This window comes from Fukomys damarensis, unplaced genomic scaffold (assembly GCF_012274545.1).
Source record: "Fukomys damarensis isolate Sample0158 unplaced genomic scaffold, DMR_v1.0_HiC HiC_scaffold_24, whole genome shotgun sequence".
NCBI lineage: Eukaryota > Metazoa > Chordata > Mammalia > Rodentia > Bathyergidae > Fukomys > Fukomys damarensis.
Window position 1 is genome coordinate 62,646,232 of NW_022900936.1, and position 14,952 is coordinate 62,661,183.

Here is a 14,952-nt window from a genome sequence, read left to right on the forward strand (position 1 = left end):
CACACACACACACACACACACACACACACACACACACACATACTCTCTCTCTCTCTCTCACCTTAGTTCGTGTGTAATGCACACACAATGAACAATAGATCAATCAAATGGTAAACTGGCACACATTTGTTTGGGGGAGGACAGCTCAAGCTACTGATTTTAAGTGAAATCTTAAATCTATCTAGTGCTCGATAGACTACCACAGTAAAACCATATCTGCTCCATTTTAAGAGAAGATGGAAATAACTGGAAGAGATTTGAGAAGGGACTTGAAGATCAAAGAGAAGTACCAACCTAAAATGGGTGGGAAAGAATACAAAAATAGAATTGTTTTGGTGGGAATGTCTATTTGCTTTAAGAAAGGCAAAGATAGGAAGAAAGAAGAGAAGGGAAGTAATTATAAGTTATTAGAAGAACAACATAGGAGATGGAAGGAAATAGGAATCTATGATGATTGAATTCTTATTACACCTTCAGAATGCCAATTCTGAGTTTATCAGTAGACATGCAGCAACTCTGAGCATAGGACTCACTATATCTAGGAAGGACTGAAAAGACAGAGGCAGGCCCTTTTTAAAAATAAAATTTACATTCAAATAAGCCTAGACAGAGGAGAAAGACAAGCTGCATGCTGTCTCCCATTTACAGTCCTGAGGCATAAGAGCCAAGCACCAGAATATTCTGGACAGATTAATCTTTGCCAGGTCTATATAAAGATGAAAAAACGCAAAATTAAAGTGATCTTCCACTTAAAATAAAGAGTAATTACTTATGGGAAGGAGGAAACCAAATAAAGTAGCAAGGAATTCTCTGATTTAGTGGAATTCATAGAAATGAAAAGATTTTCTATAAGATCTGTTATGCGAGCAGTAATTCTCCAAGACCCCAGACACTGTATTTGATTGGGACCTTTGATCAACGTTTGTTAAGGTTGTTGTTCCTTCTCATCATTGCAAACACAGGATAAACTTTCTACCTCCTGACATAGCCATAAAGAAACACACTCAGCTTGTTTGAAATTGGGCTCCAGACATAGCACCAGATGATTTAAGCCTCAACTAAACTTATCTTTCAGGTCTGGAAAGTAATATTTGTTTACTGCTTAATACACACCATTTGTGAATAAAATTATCATCTGTGAATCACAACACTATAAAAATGTTCTTACTGGATAAAATCAAATGGAAAGTTAAGTTCTGTTTCCATCAACCTAGGACTATTCTTACAGTCAATTAAACTACTTCAGAGGAGTGAGAAAGCACACACTTACACACAGGTAAAATTAAATATATCTTTTAACTGAATTATCCCCAAACACTCAGCCACTGAAGTTTAGCTTTCACTTCCTACCCCACTCTGACTTCAGGGACCTAAAAGGTTCAGGCCTAAACTCCCACTAGAACATGGACCGATGAATGCTAGCCAATGGACAAACTAAAAATTAAAGAAATAGAAGTCAGAAAATTAGGGGGAGCAGAGAAGAAAAGGTGAAGGGCATTTCTGTCATGGTAGCCAATAAATGCATTGGTTCAACACATCTGGCACAGGAGTTAAGCTCTCAGAAAAGATGAAAATGAAGGAGCACTTCTCCCCCCTTCCTTTCGAATCAGATTACAATGTACATACAAAAGGACCTGCAAATAGAAATAAGAAAATTCCATTAACGTATAATGATATCCTGAATGACCTGAACAAACAAAAGAGATTGGAACTTTGGATGTAATTTGTCGATTGCTTCCTCTTCCAGGTTTCCTGAGTGCCTTTCTTGAAGGGTTTTAGTAAAGGCTGCTATGTCTCTGCTCGATCAGTTTTGTTCCATCTGTCAGAGAATCCCCGACAGGAAAAATTAATTCAATAGAACACCACTTAAAATGTGCTCTTAGATTGTTTTCACTTTCTATTAATTAACATATGTGTATATTAAGAGTCAGCCTCGGTGATACCTCATGCATATTAGAATTTGTGTCCATTGAAAGACACGAGAGAAGGTGTCTCTCGCTTGATCTTTCCGGAGTCTGTTTCCTGCCTGAGATAACCCAATGGATCACGGTAAAGTCACCCTTAAAACTCTCAGCTTCATAGGTAGAAAGGAGATCATGTTAAGTACTGACAACTTTGTTTGAATGAGAGTCTCATTTCCATCACATTTCTTTCCCCTGCATAGGACCACAATAAGTCAGAATTGGGTCCAGATTGAATATTTCCCTGTAGTGGCCCAGAATTAGAAGAGTCAGTAGATAAATATACATTGTTATTACCAAGGACCAAGAGGCTAATGTAGGGAGTTCATGTTTATCCTAAGTCCAGAAGACCAGCAGAAGGTTAAAGACAGATCTAACCATCTGGTTAGATCCAAAAAGAGAAGCTGGCAGCTGATAAAGTGAGTAACAGCAAGGGCAGAGGCTCCAGGAGTTGCAGAGATAACTGGGGGACTGTGACTCCTCTTCATTTGCTCTGGACCCCATGGATTGGGGACCCTGGTTTATTCACTGATCTGGGGTATGGATTTTCCAAAAAGGAGCACAAAGGGAGAAGCCATTTAAATAAGGTAATGAATGGGTAAGTGCAGGACAGATATTGGGTGCTGTGGGTTGGTGGGTGGGAGTACAGCTGGAAAGGTCTGATATGTGGGCATAGGCCAGGAAATAGGAGCTCTGGGTGAAGTGCCCTGATTCCTCAGGGATAGAGGGTCCTCTCCCCGCCCAAGTCACAGAGTAACTCAAAACTGATCACCAGGGGAAACCACTCCACCTTAAGAGCCAGTGTGCCACAGGGTTGAGAACATGAGCTCTCAAAAAAGATTCCTAGATCTGAACCCCGGCTCTGACCATCACCAGCTTAGAGATCTTGAGCAAAGAAAACACACTTCTTTGCTTAACAATAACACAGCTACCTACATTGATAAGTTCTCATGATGAGTAAATGAATTATACAAATACATCATAAGTATGGAAGATAATGCATGTTAACTATGTTGACTTAGCCATTTCTCAAATTATACATATTTCAGAACATCATGCTGTGCATCATAAATAAAAATTTTATTTTTCAATAAAATAAACGATCCAAAATCTAAAAGATTAACTAAACTACTGACTGGCAAGAGCCTAAAACTGTGCCTCGTACATAATAAGCACTCATTCAATGTTGACAATATAATTTCTCATTGGTACACTTGATACTATATTGTGAGAGATAGAAAAGTACCAGCAGTTGAACAATAGCCCCAGGAGCTAATCTTTTTATGTTATAATACCTAATAATTCCGTTTGCTTTCTCTCTTGGATCAGATCCTTTTGCTTTTCCACTTTTGCCTTAGTAAGAATAAAGTAGAACCTTTCAATTCAAAATAAGTTTGAAATGTTAAATTATGATTTATAGGTCATCTTTAGAAAGTATTATTCGGGATTGTTGATTGGTTTGGTGAAGAATTCCATATCTATTTTAAAGACTCCAAACTTCTGCCTCTGATAATGTTAGAAAAATTTTTTTTCTGAATGAATTTAGTCAATGGCACCTAAAGGAACAAAATAAAGTAATTTTTTAAAAAGATGTATTTGTTAAGTTAAATTAAAAGCTAAAAAAATTTTAAATAAAAGGACAAAACATTATGGATGACCTTTTCCTCACACCTCCTGCCGGTGTTCAGATGGAAAGCACAGTCCCTTTTTTGACCACAGGATGACCATAGTAAGCAGCTCCTTGTAACTTTGATAGTGATGTGTCAACTTGAATGGATTAAGAAATACCTAGCAGTCTGATAAAGGGCACTCTGAACGTGTCTGTAGTAGGCTAGCAAACTGGGGGAAGGAAACCCAGCCTGGATATGGCTGGCACCGACCAAAAGTCCTGTAGCCTGGAGAGAATAAAAAGAAGAACAAAAAGGAAATATTCCCATATTTGGAGAGCTCCATTACTTACCATTGCCTTTGAGTATGTGTATTTGCTTATTTACTTGTTTCTGTTTTTTACTTTTACAGCACATCTGCAGCATGTAATGATTACATTTATTGTAGCAAATAGGTACATGTACTTAATATTCTTTAATTTTTTGTTGATTTTTTGTTTGTTTGTTTTAGTTTTGAGACACATATGGTCTCACCATGCAGTTCTGGTTGATCTTGAAGTCACTATGTAGCCCAGGCTGGCCTCACACTTGCAGTGATCCTTCTGCCTAAGCCTCCGGAGTGCTCGGATTACAGGTGTGCACCCCCATGTCCAGCTTCAATTAGTTTTCTTCCCTTTGTCTTCACCGTCCTTTTATTTTGCCAGCATCAGATTTATTTATTCATCTTATAAGATCATATAAAATTAATTATCATATATCCAAATTAAAAATTAGGCTAATAGACCAAAAAAATATATAAAGCACAACACAATTATATTAAGTCAATGTACACTTTTTCATAAATTGTCCATGCTGGGTTACATTAACTTTTTCTCTCTCTCACTTTTCCTATTATCTTTTATTTTATACTTTATTTATATATTAAATTTTTCTTATAAGATAAATCATGTGATATTTAAGCTTGTATGTCTAGTTTACTTTGCTTAACATGGTCTCAAGGTGCATCCTTTCCTCACAAATGATTTAAGTTTATCCTTCCTTATGGCAGAGTAGTACATTGTGTATAAAAATACTTTTTATCCATTCATCTGTTGGGGGACATATAGGCCGCACCCAAGATTTAGCTGTTACAAATTGTGCTGCTATAAACATGAGTGTGAATACATCCCTGTGGTGTGATGTGCTTAACTCTTCGGGGAAGATGCCTAGAAGGTGAACACCTACGTAAATGGAATTTCTATTGTTAGCATTCTGAGAGATCTCCATTCTGATTTCCAGAATGGTTTGTACAGTATCAGTTTACATTCCCACCAAAAATAAACAAGTGTCCCTTTGTTCCCACAGCCTTGACAACCTTTGTTGTTTTTGTTTTATTTTTTTTTTTTTTTTTTTTTTTTTTTTTTTTTTGGTACCCAGGATCAAACTCTGGACCTTGCACTTGCAAGGCAGGAGGTGGCACCACTAAGCTAAATCTCCATTCCCCTATTGGTTGATTATTTGGTGGTTGCCATTCTTTAGGGATGAGATGGAATCCAAGGTTGTTTTAATTTGCATTTCTCAAATGGCCCTTGCAGTTGAACATTTTTTATGTATTTGATTGACTATTTGTCTTTCTTCATCTGAGAAAAGTCTGCTCATCTCAGAGTCCCGTTTCTTTATTGAGCCACTAAATTTGGCAGGTCTAATTTTTTTTAGTTAGTTATATATTCTAAATGTTAGTCCTTCATTTGAGGAGTAGGTGGCAAAAAAATTTTCCCCATTCTGTAGGTTGTCTCTTCGCTGTGCCAGTGTTTTCCTTTGCTGTGCAGAAGTTTTTTAATTTGATCTGACCCCATTTGTTCATTCTTGGTATTGTTTATTGTGCAACTGGGGCTTTGTTCAGAAAGTCTTTGCCTACACCTATGTCTTCAAGAGCTGCTCTCCATTTTCTCTGGCCTTCCAACACAAACTTGCACCAGCAACCCTGCAGGGAGCCTTTAGGCCTTCAGCCTTGATCTGGTACTGCATCCTTGATCTCTCTTGTTCTGTGCCTTCCATCTCCCAGTGGCTGAGCACCCACTGGACACTCTGACTCTCCAGCACATAGATGGCCATTGTACACTTCTCCACCTCTGAGCCTTTAAGACTGCCTAATAAGTTTCCTTATGTAATTATATGTATATTTCCTATTGATTGTGTTCCTCCAGAGAATCCTAATACACACTTAGAGCCATATACACTTAGCCTCCTGCCATATTCCTACAGGTGGATTGTAGAACGCAGCAAGTGCCCTCTCTCCTCACTACAGCTAACACTGGCCTATTAGCTACAGTAAGGACACTAGCAGTGGGCTGCTATATCCATTCTCAGCTCCAACAGCGAATATCTGTGCCTTAACAAGTTCCACATGCAATTCTGGCACATGTTCAAGTTTAAGGAACACTGGTGTAAAAAAGCTTGGAAGCAACCTTGTGCTCAATCTCCAGGAGTAAGAAATTTGCCCAAGGACACACAATTGGCAAGAAAGTCAAGTGTAATTGTACACTCTTACCAGGACACCCTCCTGATTCTCTCTTCTTTGCTCCATCTTCAAAACACAAAACATTAAAAATAAAGGACCTTGAAAAACAAATTATGAAAATATCAAGTTCTATTTTAAAATCATTTATAGTGAAAATCGCAATTTTTTCTATTTCCTACAACCTAGCATGTTTTGACTCCCATATCAACTAATCAAATATTTCTTCAGAAGCTTTTCCAATGCATAAAACTACCAGATACAATCTGCCTTTCCCTACGAAAATTCAATACATTAAATTCTGCTTACAAAACAGATAAATCAGAGTTTTTACTTTACAAAGAATTTGCCACCTAATTTTTTCCTTAAAAAAAACCAGATACCTATCCTTCCAGATACCTTTGCACAGTAATTCATTTTACAAAGTTTTTAATATACATGTAAAATTTAAGAGGTGTAGCAATCGAGATTGCATTCAGTCTCTTATAGAATTGCATCATTCATAATCTTTCTCATTAATTCTCTGTTGTATTCATTATTCTCCAAAAATCAAAATTCCACTTCAAAATTGTAGGCATTTCCAGGAGTCACCCCAATCTCTTAGTACAGCTGTGCTCAAGCCTGAAGGGCAACACAAAGAGGTTTTGCCGAAACACGGCTTGCTGTATTCTGTCCCCAAGGTTTTTAATTCAGTAAGTCTGGAGAGAGACCCAAGTCCTGATATTTCAAACAAGTTCTAGGGACCACATGTTGAAAAATTACTTCTTAGGAAATTATCCATCTAACCATAAACAAAAGTCCCTCTCTAATTTTCTTCCTCTGTTTTCAAACTGTGCTGAGATATATATTCTACTGACACCTGGTGATTGCAATCAAGAAATAGTTCTTTCAACTACATACTTAGCCCTACCAACAACGAGACTAACCATGTGTGAATTCAGAAACAAAAACAAATACTGACCACCGAGTACCTAGTAAATACCAAGATTAATCACAAGAAATATCCTCAGGAACAAGGAAATGGATGTCCTTCCCCATCATTTGAGTAATTTTAAGAGGCTACCTCGGGCCCATTCTTCCTGTTAAGTCTAAGAAGGCTGATATACTGAGGTTACTATTTCAGAACCTTGATAAGAAGCTTTCTAAAAAGTTATACATTTCTTTTTGTACCAGGGATTGAACTCAGGACCTTGGCTTACAAGGCAAGTATGTCACTACTGAGCTAAATATCTGGCTCTAAAAAAGTATACACTTTTTAAAATGCTGAAATCTACTATTAAATTAAAATGAACACCATTTTTATTGAGCACTTACTATATGACACGTTACCTCATTTCATTTGCATGATGTTCTTGCCCCATAAACAGGATGAAGCATATTTTGCAAATACAGCCAAAGAGACTAAAGGGGAAATCCAGATATCATTGTCAAGCCCGGACTTGAATTCAGGTGTGAGACCATGAAGTTCAGGTTCTCTCCTTTACTCTATGTTGACTGGCACCTGAGGCTTCCCATTCATCAGAGAATAGTCCCTGAGTTCAGAGGCAGAAAGGTCTCTTCATGGTCTACCATTCCACGGGTTTTGATGGTATGTCCATCACTGCATAACCAATGGTCACAAATGCAGGGGGCTCAAAACAACACTCACTTATTAGCACACAACTCAATGTGTCAGAAATCTAGGTGAGGTCCACTGGATTCTCCATTTGGGGCATCACAAGACTGAAACTAAAGTATCAGCCAAGTTGGGCTCTTAGCTAACACCTTGGGAAAATGCAACTTCCCAACCCATTCATATTCTGATAGTTTGCATAAGTGTTACCCAAAGGACTGTATGCCCAAGGCTTGGTCCCCAGCCCATGGACTGCTGGGAGGTGACAGAGCCTTTAAAAGATGGCATCTAGGAGCAGTCATTAAGTCATGGAGGGCATGCCATGAAGGGGATTTTACGCCAACAGGGCTTTTTAAAATTATTTTTTAAAGTTCCCCAGACATGAAGTGAGTAGGTTTGCTCTACCTCATTCTCCTGCCACAATGTCCTGTTGTCCAACCAGAGGTCTAAAAGCAATGAGTTTGCCTGATAATGGGTAGACTGGGACTTCTAAAGTTGTGAGCCAAAATAGACCTTTAATTTTCATAAATTAATAACCCCAGTCAGTGATAGTAACAGAAAGTTGACTAGCACACATATTATTGGCAGAATCTAGTCTCTTGGAGTTGTAGCATAGAGCTCCACATTTCCTTCCTGATTGTCAGCTCAGGGCTGCTCACAGCTTCTAGAAATATTGCCCTTCGCTGTCACACGGCTCTGTCCATCTTTCACCTGGCAACAGTGCAGCAAATGCTTCTTGCACTTATAGGTCTCTGTCGTCGTCTTTTGCTGCTAGCCAGAGAAAACTCTAACAGAAATGTTTCACTTGATTGGATTAGTTTGACCCAGGTGATCTCCATACTCTAAGGTCAACTGACTTGAGACTTTCATCCCATCTGCAGAATCCATTCACAGTTGCACTTAAGTTGATAACTGGAAGACTTAAATTTTGTAGGGAGGGTCACCTGGATACATAGTCATATTTCTCTTTCTAACAGGGAATTTAATTTGCTCTCTTCTTTTTTCTTTTGGTACCATGGATCAAACTGGGGCCCCTATGCTTGAGAGACAGGCAGCAGCACGACTGAACTAAGTCCCTGGCCCCTGTCTAACAGGGAATTTGGGGACTTTTTCTACCTCAGAAAACACCTTGGAGTTTCTTCTCTCCCTTCATGCACTTTTGGCATTGGCAAGCACGGCCTCTGAGGAGGAAGGGCAGAAGCCACTCTCTCTCATAGAAATTCATCCATATTCTCAATTGAGATTCAGCCAATAAGGCAAATATCCAGGTTGTAGAAGAAAATTATTTTTTCATAAAGCATATCCTTGAGTGAATATTTTATGTATGTGCTGTATGAATATAATCTTATTCCCATACCACACAGAAGATACTTTAGGAAAAACTATATCTTCAGCATCTCTGTGTTCACAAAAATTCCTAGCATAGTGCCCATATTCAGAAGATATTCAGTACATATCTGAAAAATTGAGTTAGCGATTTGGCATTTTATTTAGACTGTAGGCAACATTATTCATTCCCCATGTAGGAGTTCAATACATTTAATATTCCTTTTTCCCCCCTTCTGCATAAAAGCTACATAAGATTTCCTTTCTTCCAAAAAATCAAAACCTATACATATGTACATTTGTTTATACTATATGATGAGTACCTTATGTTTGTAAAAGGGAGAAATGAGTGTATAATTGTGCTTTCTTTACAGTTAATCTAAAAGAATCTTTGAGATTATAAACTCAAAGGTTTGCAAGGAAAACTCACTGATTTGTTTTAATTGTAGAAAAAAATCAAACTTATTCATCTCCATGTTGAGGGGCTTAAAATATTTATATGAAAGCAAGGCATTTCATCCATATGACTATTAAAGCTTACCCCCCTGGGTGGGACAGGATGGACACTGTCATGGCTTATATCCAGATGTCCCCCAAAGACTTATGCACTCATAGGTGGAGCTCTTCAAAGGTGGCTAGGTCTAGGATGTGTGAATGTGGATTAAGGATGTGATACTAGAATTAAGAGAATATGATAAGTAAGTCAGTTTTGCACAATTCTGGGTGTAGATAATAGGAAGGCATACCCAAGGTGTGGGTTGCACTACTCAAACGTCTTGTAGCCTGGATGAGATGAAAGAGGAAAAAAAAAAAAAGGCTTGCTGCTGCTGCCTGCCTGACTACCTGCAATGGATTATTTCTCCTCTGATAAGTCCCCTCTGCCATGCCACCCTGCTTGGAGCCAACCAACTATAAACTGAAACTTCTACAAACTACAAGCCAAAATAAACCTTTCCTCCTTTAACTTTAGATTTCTGATATTTTGTCTCAGCAACAAGTAAATCAAGACTGATTTTGGTACTAGAGAAATAGGTCCATTGCTGTCATGCTAGCTGGCCATGTGGTTCACAAGCCTTTGTAACTGACTTGCAGTAAGAGTTTGAGAAGATTTATAGATGCCACCTGAAAAACCAGTCTTGGAATGCTGTGAGCTAAACTTGATGGGAGATTTTGGTCAGAGATTAGAAGACCAGTGTGCTGATAGAAATGCAGCTGGTAAAGACCAGGCTCAGGAAATTTCAGTTAGCAACAGACCCCACTAGCAGTTGGACTCCAGATCATGTATGTTATGTTCCGGCTGCAAACTTGTCTGCATTTTGTTCCTGTCCAGAGATTTTGTCAGACTGAGATTAAGTGCAGCAGACTAATTATTCTAGCAAAAGAAATTCAAGGCAGTCTAAAGTTGAGATGGCGGCAGCATGGCTACTGTTGGAAGATTTTAGTCAACTATACCTTGAAAACCAAGAGCAAGCAACCAACAGAATGATTTTAAAAGTTTTAAATGTGGTCGGAAAGAAAGCACCAGTAAAATTGCTGCCTGTAAAAATGGAACAGAGGAAACTTGGTTGCTGAAATGATTACCAAAAAAAGTGAAGAATTTTGGATGAGAACAATAGAAAAGATGGTTTGAGGGAATCACAAAAGCCATCAAGACCCCTGCTCTTAGAAGCTTCTCAATTACAAAGGTGAAGGACTTTGATTTGAGAAGAGCACCCAGAACATCATCCTCCAGAATGGCAGCAGCCTAGGGAATTTCTTCCTTGCGACTTGGCTCATAATGTTCAACAGTCCAGGCACTTGACTCCTGCAGCCAAGAGAGAAGGAAGTTGGGCTGCTGCTCCATTTGGCAACAGACCTTGGCATCATCAACATGGTGCTGGTTTTACGCACATGCAGAATGCAAGAGCTGTAGGGTCAGGATGCTTCCACCCAGAGTTTAGAAGAAGACTTGGGAGGCCAGGCACTGTGCCCCAGAGAGGGCAGTGTGCAAAGCTGTGAATGTGAAGTCAGAGGTACACTGGAGACCCCAGAAGGTTGGAGAAGCCTGAACATGGATTGCCTGAATAAATATGCAAGGAGTGATCAAAGCCAGCCCAAGAGGGAAACTATGAGAGCTACAACCATTAGCGGTGCCACAGAGGTGGAGCCACCCAAGCCCTTTGGAATTCACATCTTGGCACAGATTACCCTAGATTCCGGACATGAAATTAGAAGGCTTAGTGTTTGCCTTCTATATTTTGGTTTTGATTTAGTCTCATTCTTGTCTATCCTCCTATGTCTACCTTTTGGAATGGGAATATTTGCTTTGTTCCATTGTATGATGTGAGTGTGGAACTTTCTTTTCATTTGTACAAGGACTCACAGCTGAGAATTTGCCTTAAATCTTAGAGGAGACTATGGACTTGGAATTTTCAACAATGCTAAAGCTGTCAGGACTTCGGCAACTCTTAGAAATAGACTAAATGCATTTTGCAGAAAAAAAAAAAACAAGGATGCACATGAGTCTTTTGGGGACCGGGGTGAAATGTTATGGCTTGTGTCTAAATGTCTTGCTAAAGCCTGATGCACTCATAGGTGGAGAATTTTTAAGGTGGCTAGTCTAGGGTACATGAATGTGGATTAAGGGTATGATACTGGGATTAAGGGTATGCGATAACTAAATTCGTTTAGCATAGCTCTGGGTGTGGATAATGGGAAGGGCCACTTTGGGTGTGGGTAGCTCCACCTAAAAGGCTTGTAGAGTGGATGAGATAAATGGAAAAGAGAGGTGTGCTGCTATTGCTGCCTGCCTACCTGTGACAGTCTGTTCCTCTTCTGCCATGCCACCCTGCCTTGGAGCCAGTCAACTATGGATTAAAACCTTTACTAACTATGAGCTGAGTGAGCTGAAATAAACCTCTCTTCCTTTAACTTTGGGGGTCAAGTATTTTGTCTCAGCAATGAGAAAAGTAAGTAGGAGAGACACTCATCAAGAGATATGCCATAACCCATGGAAGGGCCAATCTCTCCTAAGTGGAGAGCTTCATCTTGCACAGCCTACCGTAAATTAGATATTTTTCTGTGGATTTCTCACCAGTACACATTGGTCTGGGAACTTAACAATGTAGGAAATCAGTTTATTCGGCTATAAAATGGGAATAGTAATACTGACCCTTTACAACTTGTAAATACTAGAGATATTGTAAATAAATCATGTGACACAACAGCCCACTAAATGGTTGCTACAGTTATTACTTTTTGTAGACACAGATCACCAATTCATAAAAATTCTCCCTTAAATGAATGCTATAAATATATTACTTGAGTTTTTCCAATTTCTCAAGCCTCATCATTTCTCTCATCATTTTTTCATATTCACTTAAATCTATCAAACTTCATAATTCAAAGAAAAAAATATAAGCCATGATATTATATACTTGAGGAATATTCATGAAACAATATACACCCTCTGTATGTATTGTGTTACTCCACGTTGGAATGGGGAAAACAGGAGGACATGTGTCTTAGGGTCTTTCTGTCTCATTTTGATATTCAATGCTTGTGAAGGAGTAATAATGGTCATCAGAACCACTGCATGTATTTTCTACATAGAGGAATAATCCAATTGGTGTTACAAAGCTGCTGCTCTTAGAATCTCTCTGCTTCAGCTGATATATAGGGTAAATCTAAAACTTATTTAAAAGCCTGTCTGAGAAAGACAGCTTTTAATTAATCTTCTCTTAGTTTTTATACTATATGGTACCTGGAAGATGCAAGATCAATCACTGCTGTATTGTAATGTCGAGTTGTGAGACAGAAAGATAAATGAGCTATCAAGCTTAGCATTTTGATAGCTAAGTTAATTTAACTAGCTCCAGAACATATTCTAGATTGGTGGATAAAGTTGTGAGCAGGGGCAATTGCATGTTATAACCAGGAAAGTGGTCTGTTATTAAGAAAACAGGAATTTGCTACTTACACTCTGTCCTTTTTGGAAATTTAAACTCAAGATCCTCAGAGAGGTATAGCTAGGTAATAAAGTCATATTGCTAGTTCTGTCAGATCAATTAAGGCTTCTTTGTTAATTCAGATTTTTTATTGAGGCCTGGTGACAAGGTCTGGACTGATCTGAAGTTTTCTCTGCAGAATGCTTAAGGAAAAGTGTGGCCAACTAAATTAAAAGGAGATTTTGAGTAGATTTTGTGGAACTGCCAGGAGTTCTTTAATACATTGTATTGCAAATAATGTTTTGTAATTATAGAAATTTGATTTTTGGTTGTGCGTGTGTGTGTGTGTGTGTGTGTGTGTGTGTGTGTGTGTGTGTGTGTGTGTGTGTGTGTGTGTGTGTGTGTGTGTGTGTGTGTGTACTGGGGATCAAACTCAGGCCCTTGAGCTTGCAAGGCAGGCCACTGAACCACTGAGCTAAATCCCTGGCCCAATAGGAATTTGAAATTTATTCTTTTCCGGTGGGTGGATACTCCCATCCCTACATTATCCAGTTTCACAAGGATGTTTCATCAGAAAGAGTAAGAAACCACCAGCCTGGCCCCTCGGAACTGCCCATCTAGGTTGTAATAAAACTTGAAACAAAAGAAAAACATTTCAGAAGTCATTGGAAAAAGTATCTAGATATGTTAATCACTGCTATTAAGGAATATCAACTTTGGGATGTCACATCTATTCAAATAAGAAACAGTGAATGGAGCAGTTCTGAAAGGTTTTCTTTCCCTTAACAGATAATGAAATACAATTGCTATGAATCAGAAAAAATAACAACCTTTACCTAGCTTTCACATTTACCCCTAACTAATCTATACTAGACTGCTTTTTTCAATCTTCCATTCAATTGTTCATTAGCTCTTTCATAAACATGTATTGTCTTAGTTACTTCTCTCATTGCTGGAACAAAATATGCAACACCCGCAAGTTAAAGGAGGAGAGGTTTATTTCAGTTCACAGTTTGTAGAGGTTTTAGTCCACATTCAACTGGCTCCGAGGCAGTGTAGCATTACAGAGAGACATGACAGAGGAAAAACAGTTCATAGAATGGCAGGCAGGAAGCAGCAAGCAGCAGCAGCCTGCCTTCCATCTTTCATATTCCATCTAGGCTACAAGCCTATTGGTTGGTGCTGCCCACACCCAGGATGTGACTTTCCATTGTCCACATCTAGAACTATGCTAAGCCAATTTAGTTTTTATAAATCCTTAATCCATATTTACACACCCTAGATCCAGTCACCTTCAAAAAGCTCCACCTAAGCATCTATGAGGCTTTAGCAGGACATCTAGATATAAATCATAACATTCCACCCTGGTCCCTAAAAGACTCATGTGCCTCCCTTTATGCAAAAGCATTTAGTTTATCTTTAAGAATTTCAAAGCCCTAACAGCCTCGGCATTGCTGAAGAGTCCAAGTCTAAATTCTTTGGAATTTAAGGCAAACTCTCACCTGTGAGTCTCTGTACAAAAGAAAAGAAAATTAAACACTTTCTCCACTGCTCTGGCTTCACATATACAGCTTCAAACAGTGCCCTTCCAGAAACACACTTCCTGACCTCCTTAGACCTTCTGAAGTCAGTTTTATGTGCCAACTTGACTAGGTGAGGGAGTGCCCAGTTTGGAGTTAAATATTCTGAATATGTTCCTAAGGTATTTTGGATGAGATAAGATCTGAATCTGTAGATGGGAGTAAAGCAAATCTAGTTCCCAGTGCAGGTGGGTCTCTTCCAATCTATTAAAGGTTCAAATAGAAGAAAGAGGCAGAGTTGAGAGAGTTCTTTCTCTCTGCCTGACTTCAAGCAAGGATATCAGTCTTCTCCCTGCTTTGAACTCAGATTAGAACTGAAACTAAAACATATACATATAAAATGGTGTGTTTCTGTATACATTCAGGGCATAAACATATCTATAATTTCCTACCAGTTCTGTTTTGCTGGGAACTGAGAACATAAATGGATAAGTAAAAATGGA